The sequence below is a fragment of the Chamaea fasciata genome, unplaced genomic scaffold (assembly GCF_029207755.1).
Source record: "Chamaea fasciata isolate MVZ Bird 193981 ecotype frontalis unplaced genomic scaffold, bChaFas1.0.hap1 SCAF_100, whole genome shotgun sequence".
Lineage (NCBI taxonomy): Eukaryota > Metazoa > Chordata > Aves > Passeriformes > Sylviidae > Chamaea > Chamaea fasciata.
In genome coordinates, this window is record NW_027094185.1 from 186977 (window position 1) to 196756 (window position 9780).

Genomic DNA, 9780 nt, shown 5'->3' on the forward strand with positions numbered 1-9780 from the left:
CCGCTTTCCCTTGCCGCCATCTTGGTTGCTCCTGAGGCCACTTCCGTCCCGGCCGCCATGTTCTTTGCGGCTCGGCATAGGCCTCCGCCAGGTGTTTACGCAGACGCCTGACTAAATCAACGAATCTGAACGCGGACGCGGCGCGACTGAGCACACGGTCCGTGTCCCCACACCTGGAAACGCCGCGGAAAATTGCCCCCGGGCGGCGCCGTAGTCGGGGTTTTGTGCAGGCGTCTGGCTAAACACCTATAGGGTCCTTATTTTTCCCGCCCTTTTGGCCGCCCTTTTTAGAAGGTCAGGCGCCTCGCGTCTCGCCGCCATCTTGGTAGTGGAACCCACTAAAATGCCCCCTCGGCCGCTCACACAAGCGCCTGACTCAATGGACTGCCGCCCGCGGCGCCGCTGCGCCCCCATCCCGTGTCCGCACACCCGCAGACGCCGCGGAAAATCGCGCCCGGACGGCTCCGGGGTCCGGGTGGCGCGCGCAGGCAGCCGGCTGCCACGCGCCCGGGCTCCTTGCCTTTTTCCCTCCCTTTCGGCCCCGAGCTGCGGGCGGGCGGGCGGCAGCGCCGCCCCCGAGCTCACAATGCGGGGCTGCCACGCGCGTCGGGGACGGGCGGGGGGGGACAGCTGCACTACCGCTCTTTGCCCACAGGGTGGCAGCACTGCCGCACGGCTCCGGCGGGACGGTCATGGGGGACAGCTGCACTACCGCTCTTTGCCCACAGGGTGGCAGCATTGCCGCACAGATCAGGCGGGACGGGCGGGAGGGACAGCTGCACTACCGCTCTTTGCCCACACGATGGCAGCATTGCCGCACAGATCAGGCGGGACGGGCGGGAGGGACAGCTGCACTACCGCTCTTTGCCCACACGGTGGCAGCATTGCCGCACAGATCGGGCGGGCCGGGCGGGGGGGAAGCTGCACTACCGCTCTCTGCCCACAGGGTGGCAGCACTGCCGCGCGGCGGCGCGGAGCGGAGCCATAAACGAACGTGCCCAGGAATGCCCTTCCGAACAGCCTCCGGAATAAATGGCCCAAAAGACCCCCGAGCACACCTGCGAGAACCCTGCCAGCAACCAGACCGAAACAAAAAAGCCTTTCGTTCAGGCTCTATTTCAATATTTTTTATCTTTGTGATTCTGATATTTACATTAATCATTACAATTCAGCTTTTATATTATGTACATTATACATCATGTATTATGTTTATTATACTATTATATTTATTATATATATTAAGTATAGAAAGTTATATATAAAATAATTTATTATTTATTATGTAATGTTATAAATAATAATACATTTCATTGAAATATCATGATTATGTACATTATAGATGTTTATATTATGTATATTATATATATTTATAAAACGTGTAGTATGTAATAATATATTGTGTATTTATTATTTATATTATTTTCATATCCTATACTTTTTGTTATTTTTCTTTTTCATTATTTTTTAATTCGTTTGTTTATATTTTAAACGATATTTTACACTAGATGAATTCATTAACCTAACACATCAGAAACACAATTAATTTGAATTAAATGAGCCTGGTTTTCTAAGGGGTAAAGTTTTAATCTTTATTCAAATAATATGGGCATGTTTTCTCTTTCTCTATGTTTTTTTTTTGGTGGGTTGCGGGGGAGTTTAGTTTGTGGGTTTTCTTTTTTTGTTCGCTTTGTTTTGGAGTTCTTTGCTAATAAACAAGCAGGGTCGGAGAGTTCAAAATAAAACGTCTACTTTGTTTTTATTGCCCCCTCTGAAATACGCCTCGACAGCCTGGACAGCAGGCTGCTGCTGGTAACACTGTGCACGGGTAGGAGGAGACCTGGTCGGGGCTGGGAAGGAAAAAACGGCACCACGGTGGTCACAGCTTTCTCCCTTCAGGAGTTTTATGGAGCAGAAAATACAGAGCTTTTGCCAACTGCGCTCTCTATGACATCCCGACGTCCAGCGGGCACGGAGGTCATTTCTCATCTTTCTTGCCAACAGCCAAACCCCCAGGCGCCCGGGGGAAGAAAGAGTATGGGGAAAAAAAAAAGGAACAAAGAAAACATGAAAAAATAAACCAAAACGATAGACAATAATAAATGAAATTAAAATACCAAAAGAAAAAAATTTCAAAGTAACAAAAAGGGGGAAAAAAAATTTAAACAAAAAATTAAAGTAAAAAACTAAAAGTAGTTTTAACAAGTAAATAAATAGCTAAAGAAAAAAAAATAAAAATTAAAAAACGGAAGAAAAAGTCTTTGAAAAACCACAAAATGCAACATGAAAAACCACAACAAAAGAGCATAAAAATACAAAAATAACAAAAAATAAAATACAAAATTAAATAAATGCAGCTCTCACCTCCTGCCACTGCCTAAAAAAGCACCATGGCTTTCCTCAATTATGCAGCAATAAGGGAAACAAACCCAGTGCCCCCCAGAACAGAAGGTTTTCTAGACAATTCCCACTTTTGCTTGGAAACAAATTCTATTTTAGTGGGAAGCTCATTTTGGACAAACACCCAAATGTGCCAAGGTAGGAAAGAACCAGCCCCTTGTGTCCCAGGAACAGCAGCTAGGCCTGGATTCAGGTTTTAATGGCATTTATGTAATTAAAAATGCAGTAAATTGAACTTTACAAAGAGATGAATCATGGCAAATAAATACTTCAACGTTTTCTTGGGAATTCACAGAATTTTGTGGAGATGGTGCTGGACAATTCCTGATTTACCAACATTAATTGGGTAAATTTCCTTGGAAATGTGCTCTACAAGGTGCAAAAATTCCAATTAGGATGGAAAATTGGAATAAATAAATATTCCCTTACTAAAATCAGAGAGAAAATCAGAGTTATTCCTTCAAATAAAAGGAAGGAATAACATCTAAATCCAAGCTTGCCTGGAAAACAAGCTCAGGAATTTCTAACATTGAAAACTTTTGCAAGAGTCATGAAGTTGGTGAAAGTTCATGGAATGATGATTTAAAATCTGCTTCCTCTGCTCTAATTTAAAGGGAAGTGGGAATTCAACAGGTCCAGTTACTCCTATCCAACCTTGGACTGGGATAAGGCCTTCCAGTGGCTTCACTTCCTACTGGCTCTCTCCTTTTTGCCCACAACCTGGAAGAGGAAAAGCAACAGGAATAAAGTCTCAAACAGGATGGCCTTGGTCCAGGCAGACTGAAATGCAGCTCCCAGGGAGGGAGGCCAGGCTGTGCCTCGGGGAGCTCCGGGAATCTGGGATTGCCCGTGGGATTAAAGGGCTGGAAAAGCACACCCACCTGCCAGGTTCAGTGCTGGGACAGAGCAAGGCCAGGGCTCGGGGGCAGCAGTTAGAGCTGGGACTGCAGGAGAACACCCCAAACCCGGGTTAAACATCCGGCACGACACGCAGCACGCTCCGGGAGAAACTCGGGCGGGAGAAGCCCCGGGATGCTCCACGTTCCTTGCCCTTGGCAGCTGTGCCAGGGCCTCCATCAGAATGCTGACCTCACCGTGCAGCTCCTACAAAATAGGAGAACTTATGGGAATCGCCCAGCAATCCCTGGACTTCCAGTTATTAAGAACCACAGCTGCAGCGAAAGGTGCCCAAACTCTACTGCAAACCAGCAGGTCTGAGGAGACGCAGGGATTTATTCCTGAGGGGACACATTGGTATTACGGCTTTAACCTCCTGACACTAGAGCATATTTGTAACAATAAATTCATTATTGAGGCAGCTAAATTGAAATTAGATTTTTTAAAGTAAAGTCGGCCAAAAAAGACAGTCTCAAAATTAAGATAGAAGCCACACAGTTATTTTAAAAAACCCTTGTCTTTGGTGTGTATAACCTGCCAGCCTCTCATGTTTTCAGCCCTTGCCATTTATTTTTACCAAGCTCCTGATTAAAACCTTGTAAAAAGCTCAAAAAACAAATCCAGGACAAGCCAGGTGTTTTCCCAAGCACCCTCAGTGTGGAGCTGTGTCAACCACAAGTGTTTGCTCCCTCAGCCCAGCCCGGAGCAGGCTCCAGCTGCTGCCCAGGGGGGTTACCAAGGGACTCACTTGTTTGAAGCTGTAAACGCAGGTGGCCTGCACTGGAGTGCCAATAAACGTGAAATGTGTGACTCTCACCTTGAATAGCGATCAATCTTCTCAGGGGAGCCCCTCACCCAGGACGGGGGGCTCTGCCACGGATTTCATCCCTCTGCATCTGAAAGAAAGTTAGGACAACAGTCAGAGTGCTGCAGGATACCTTGACAGCCCCAGACATCTTGTGGCAATCTAGACATATCCTCTACAGCCCTACTACACCCCACATCACAAATTTCAAGTCCCCGGGACTCGTCCTATTACCCCTACACCCAGATTGAGACGCAAGGCAGAGCAGCTCCAGGCCAAACACACACCAACACCCGTGACACAGCACAGGACAAACGAGGGGACACAACAGGGACAGAAAACTCTGGCCAGAAAAATGATCCTGAGGGTCCAGAGAACTTGGGATGAGGTGACCGAGGTGAGACTGAAGGTGAGCTGGCCAGGCTCAGAGAACCCTGCAGGAACAAGGTGCCAACGGGATGACTTATGCCAAGAAACGCAGACATGGGTGTCCGAGAATCCTACGGTCAGAATCCTCTACCTGCCTTTGCATTCTCACAAGACCTAACCCGCCGGAATGGATCAGGGCGGTGCACGGCTGTCAGTACAGCTCAGAACAAGACCTGAAGGGGCATCGGCCTGGATGGTGCTGAAGACAGATGGATTCTGATGTGTGTCCGAGCACCAAAGTCAAAAGCACCTGGCCCAGGAACACAGAGATCAAAGATGCTAAGATCGATGCCAGGAGTTTTGAGAGGCCCCAGGAAGGGCTACAGCAAAAGACACAAAAGACAAGAAGCACAAAAGACACAGAGTGCACAACGGACACAACACACCCTGGGACTGCTCTGCCCTGCACGCCTCAGCACTGTGATCCAGAATGAGACTCTCCCTGGATGTAACCTAAGGGGTCACATCTTGGACATCCCTGTCTCCAAACCTGACTCAAAAAATCCCTCCCGGTGGCCCCTGATCCCACACCCTGCTTTCATCCCCTCTGTGGGGCTCCAAGCCCTCCACTTATCTCTCAGATGTCCAGGGAGGCAAATCTGTGCCGGGTCCTAAAGAAGGCCGCCTCTCCCTCAGGGAAATTCCAGCTCTCGCCGGGCTGGTGTCTCCTAGTCAGCTACAATAAAGAAAACCAAACATCAAAGCATAAGCTTAGCAGCACATCAGCCAAAAACCAGCAGCTCTGCTACTCACCGTCTCTTCAGCAGGCCCGGGTCCTCGGCCCCGTGCTTCCGCTGCGCTCGTCGCAGGGTCGGCCTGGGTTAAGAGCAGACAAGGTGACGTGGCAGCGCTGGAACCTGAGGGGACCCTCCCTCCTTCTCCTCCCTGACTCACCTCAACTCCCCGGCCGTTAGCCAAGCCTACCTGGATGGGGCCTTCACAAGGAGAAGATCAAGGCTCCATCACAGACTCCTGGAATGCTCCCGGAGGGCTCACGGGTGAGGTGACCCGGGTCTGTCGTCCGGTTGGTGAGACGGGAGCTCGGCCTCCTGCGAGTGGACTCCCTAAAACGCACAGGAACGGAGGCTTAGAGCTGCACCAGCGAGTGAGGCTTGAGCAAGAGCAACGGCGCCTGTCCACCCATCACTGCTCACCTCGCCCACATCAGCTTGACTGCTGAGATCCAGCTTCACCTCCTAAAAACAAAGAAAGAACAGAGCTGTAACATGGCCACCATTTACACCTCCCCTGCAAATCAAAACAGTGACTGACCTTCTCGGGGGAGCCCCCGCACCTGGAATGGGGGGCTCTGCCACAGATTTCATCCCTCTGCATCTGAAAGAAAGTTAGGACAACAGTCAGAGTGCTGCAGGATACCTTGACAGCCCCAGACATCTTGTGGCAATCTAGACATATCCTCTACAGCCCTACTACACCCCACATCACAAATTTCAAGTCCCCGGGACTCGTCCTATTACCCCTACACCCAGATTGAGATGCAAGGCAGAGCAGCTCCGGGCCAAACACACACCAACACCCGTGACACAGCACAGGACAAACGAGGGGACACAACAGGGACAGAAAACTCTGGCCAGAAAAATGACCCTGAGGGTCCAGAGAACTCGGGATGAGGTGACCGAGGTGAGACTGAAGGTGAGCTGGCCAGGCTCAGAGAACCCTGCAGGAACAAGATGCCAACGGGATGACTTATGCCAAGAAACGCAGACATGGATGTCCGAGAATCCTACGGTCAGAATCCTCTACCTGTCTTTACATTCTCACAAGACCTAACCCGCCGGAATGGATCAGGGCGGTGCACGGCTGTCAATACAGCTCAGAACAAGACCTGAAGAGGCATCGGCCTGGATGGTGCTGAAGACAGATGGATTCTGATGTGTGTCCGAGCACCAAAGTCAAAAGCACCTGGCCCAGGAACACAGAGATCAAAGATGCTAAGATCGATGCCAGGAGTTTTGAGAGGCCCCAGGAAGGGCTACAGCAAAAGACACAAAAGACAAGAAGCACAAAAGACACAGAGTGCACAACGGACACAACACACCCTGGGACTGCTCTGCCCTGCACGCCTCAGCACTGTGATCCAGAATGAGACTCTCCCTGGATGTAACCTAAGGGGTCACATCTTGGACATCCCTGTCTCCAAACCTGACTCAAAAAATCCCTCCCGGTGGCCCCTGATCCCACACCCTGCTTTCATCCCCTCTGTGGGGCTCCAAGCCCTCCACTTATCTCTCAGATGTCCAGGGAGGCAAATCTGTGCCGGGTCCTAAAGAAGGCCGCCTCTCCCTCAGGGAAATTCCAGCTCTTGCCGGGCTGGTGTCTCCTAGTCAGCTACAATAAAGAAAACCAAACATCAAAGCATAAGCTTAGCAGCACATCAGCCAAAAACCAGCAGCTCTGCTACTCACCGTCTCTTCAGCAGGCCCGGGTCCTCGGCCCCGTGCTTCAGCTGCGCTCGTCGCAGGGTCGGCCTGGGTTAAGAGCAGACAAGGTGACGTGGCAGCGCTGGAACCTGAGGGGACCCTCCCTCCTTCTCCTCCCTGACTCACCTCAACTCCTCGGCCGTTAGCCAAGCCTACCTGGATGGGGCCTTCACAAGGAGAAGATCAAGGCTCCATCACAGACTCCTGGAATGCTCCCGGAGGGCTCACGGGTGAGGTGACCCGGGTCTGTCGTCCGGTTGGTGAGACGGGAGCTCGGCCTCCTGCGAGTGGACTCCCTAAAACGCACAGGAACGGAGGCTTAGAGCTGCACCAGCAAGTGAGGCTTGAGCAAGAGCAACGGCGCCTGTCCACCCATCACTGCTCACCTCGCCCACGTCAGCTTGACTGCTGAGATCCAGCTTCACCTCCTAAAAACAAAGAAAGAACAGAGCTGTAACATGGCCACCATTTACACCTCCCCTGCAAATCAAAACAGTGACTGACCTTCTCGGGGGAGCCCCCGCACCTGGAATGGGGGGCTCTGCCACAGATTTCATCCCTCTGCATCTGAAAGAAAGTTAGGACAACAGTCAGAGTGCTGCAGGATACCTTGACAGCCCCAGACATCTTGTGGCAATCTAGACATATCCTCTACAGCCCTACTACACCCCACATCACAAATTTCAAGTCCCCGGGACTCGTCCTATTACCCCTACACCCAGATTGAGATGCAAGGCAGAGCAGCTCCAGGCCAAACACACACCAACACCCGTGACACAGCACAGGACAAACGAGGGGACACAACAGGGACAGAAAACTCTGGCCAGAAAAATGACCCTGAGGGTCCAGAGAACTCGGGATGAGGTGACCGAGGTGAGACTGAAGGTGAGCTGGCCAGGCTCAGAGAACCCTGCAGGAACAAGATGCCAACGGGATGACTTATGCCAAGAAACGCAGACATGGATGTCCGAGAATCCTACGGTCAGAATCCTCTACCTGTCTTTACATTCTCACAAGACCTAACCCGCCGGAATGGATCAGGGCGGTGCACGGCTGTCAATACAGCTCAGAACAAGACCTGAAGAGGCATCGGCCTGGATGGTGCTGAAGACAGATGGATTCTGATGTGTGTCCGAGCACCAAAGTCAAAAGCACCTGGCCCAGGAACACAGAGATCAAAGATGCTAAGATCGATGCCAGGAGTTTTGAGAGGCCCCAGGAAGGGCTACAGCAAAAGACACAAAAGACAAGAAGCACAAAAGACACAGAGTGCACAACAGACACAACACACCCTGGGACTGCTCTGCCCTGCACGCCTCAGCACTGTGATCCAGAATGAGACTCTCCCTGGATGTAACCTAAGGGGTCACATCTTGGACATCCCGGTCTCCAAACCTGACTCAAAAAATCCCTCCCGGTGGCCCCTGATCCCACACCCTGCTTTCATCCCCTCTGTGGGGCTCCAAGCCCTCCACTTATCTCTCAGATGTCCAGGGAGGCAAATCTGTGCCAGGTCCTAAAGAAGGCCGCCTCTCCCTCAGGGAAATTCCAGCTCTCGCCGGGCTGGTGTCTCCTAGTCAGCTACAATAAAGAAAACCAAACATCAAAGCATAAGCTTAGCAGCACATCAGCCAAAAACCAGCAGCTCTGCTACTCACCGTCTCTTCAGCAGGCCCGGGTCCTCGGCCCCGTGCTTCAGCTGCGCTCGTCGCAGGGTCGGCCTGGGTTAAGAGCAGACAAGGTGACGTGGCAGCGCTGGAACCTGAGGGGACCCTCCCTCCTTCTCCTCCCTGACTCACCTCAACTCCCCGGCCGTTAGCCAAGCCTACCTGGATGGGGCCTTCACAAGGAGAAGATCAAGGCTCCATCACAGACTCCTGGAATGCTCCCGGAGGGCTCACGGGTGAGGTGACCCGGGTCTGTCGTCCGGTTGGTGAGACGGGAGCTCGGCCTCCTGCGAGTGGACTCCCTAAAACGCACAGGAACGGAGGCTTAGAGCTGCACCAGCAAGTGAGGCTTGAGCAAGAGCAACGGCGCCTGTCCACCCATCGCTGCTCACCTTGCCCACATCAGCTTGACTGCTGAGATCCAGCTTCACCTCCTAAAAACAAAGAAAGAACAGAGCTGTAACATGGCCACCATTTACACCTCCCCTGCAAATCAAAACAGTGACTGACCTTCTCGGGGGAGCCCCCGCACCTGGAATGGGGGGCTCTGCCACAGATTTCATCCCTCTGCATCTGAAAGAAAGTTAGGACAACAGTCAGAGTGCTGCAGGATACCTTGACAGCCCCAGACATCTTGTGGCAATCTAGACATATCCTCTACAGCCCTACTACACCCCACATCACAAATTTCAAGTCCCCGGGACTCGTCCTATTACCCCTACACCCAGATTGAGATGCAAGGCAGAGCAGCTCCAGGCCAAACACACACCAACACCCGTGACACAGCACAGGACAAACGAGGGGACACAACAGGGACAGAAAACTCTGGCCAGAAAAATGACCCTGAGGGTCCAGAGAACTCGGGATGAGGTGACCGAGGTGAGACTGAAGGTGAGCTGGCCAGGCTCAGAGAACCCTGCAGGAACAAGGTGCCAACGGGATGACTTATGCCAAGAAACGCAGACATGGATGTCCGAGAATCCTACGGTCAGAATCCTCTACCTGCCTTTGCATTCTCACAAGACCTAACCCGCCGGAATGGATCAGGGCGGTGCACGGCTGTCAGTACAGCTCAGAACAAGACCTGAAGAGGCATCGGCCTGGATGGTGCTGAAGACAGATGGATTCTGATGTGTGTCCGAGC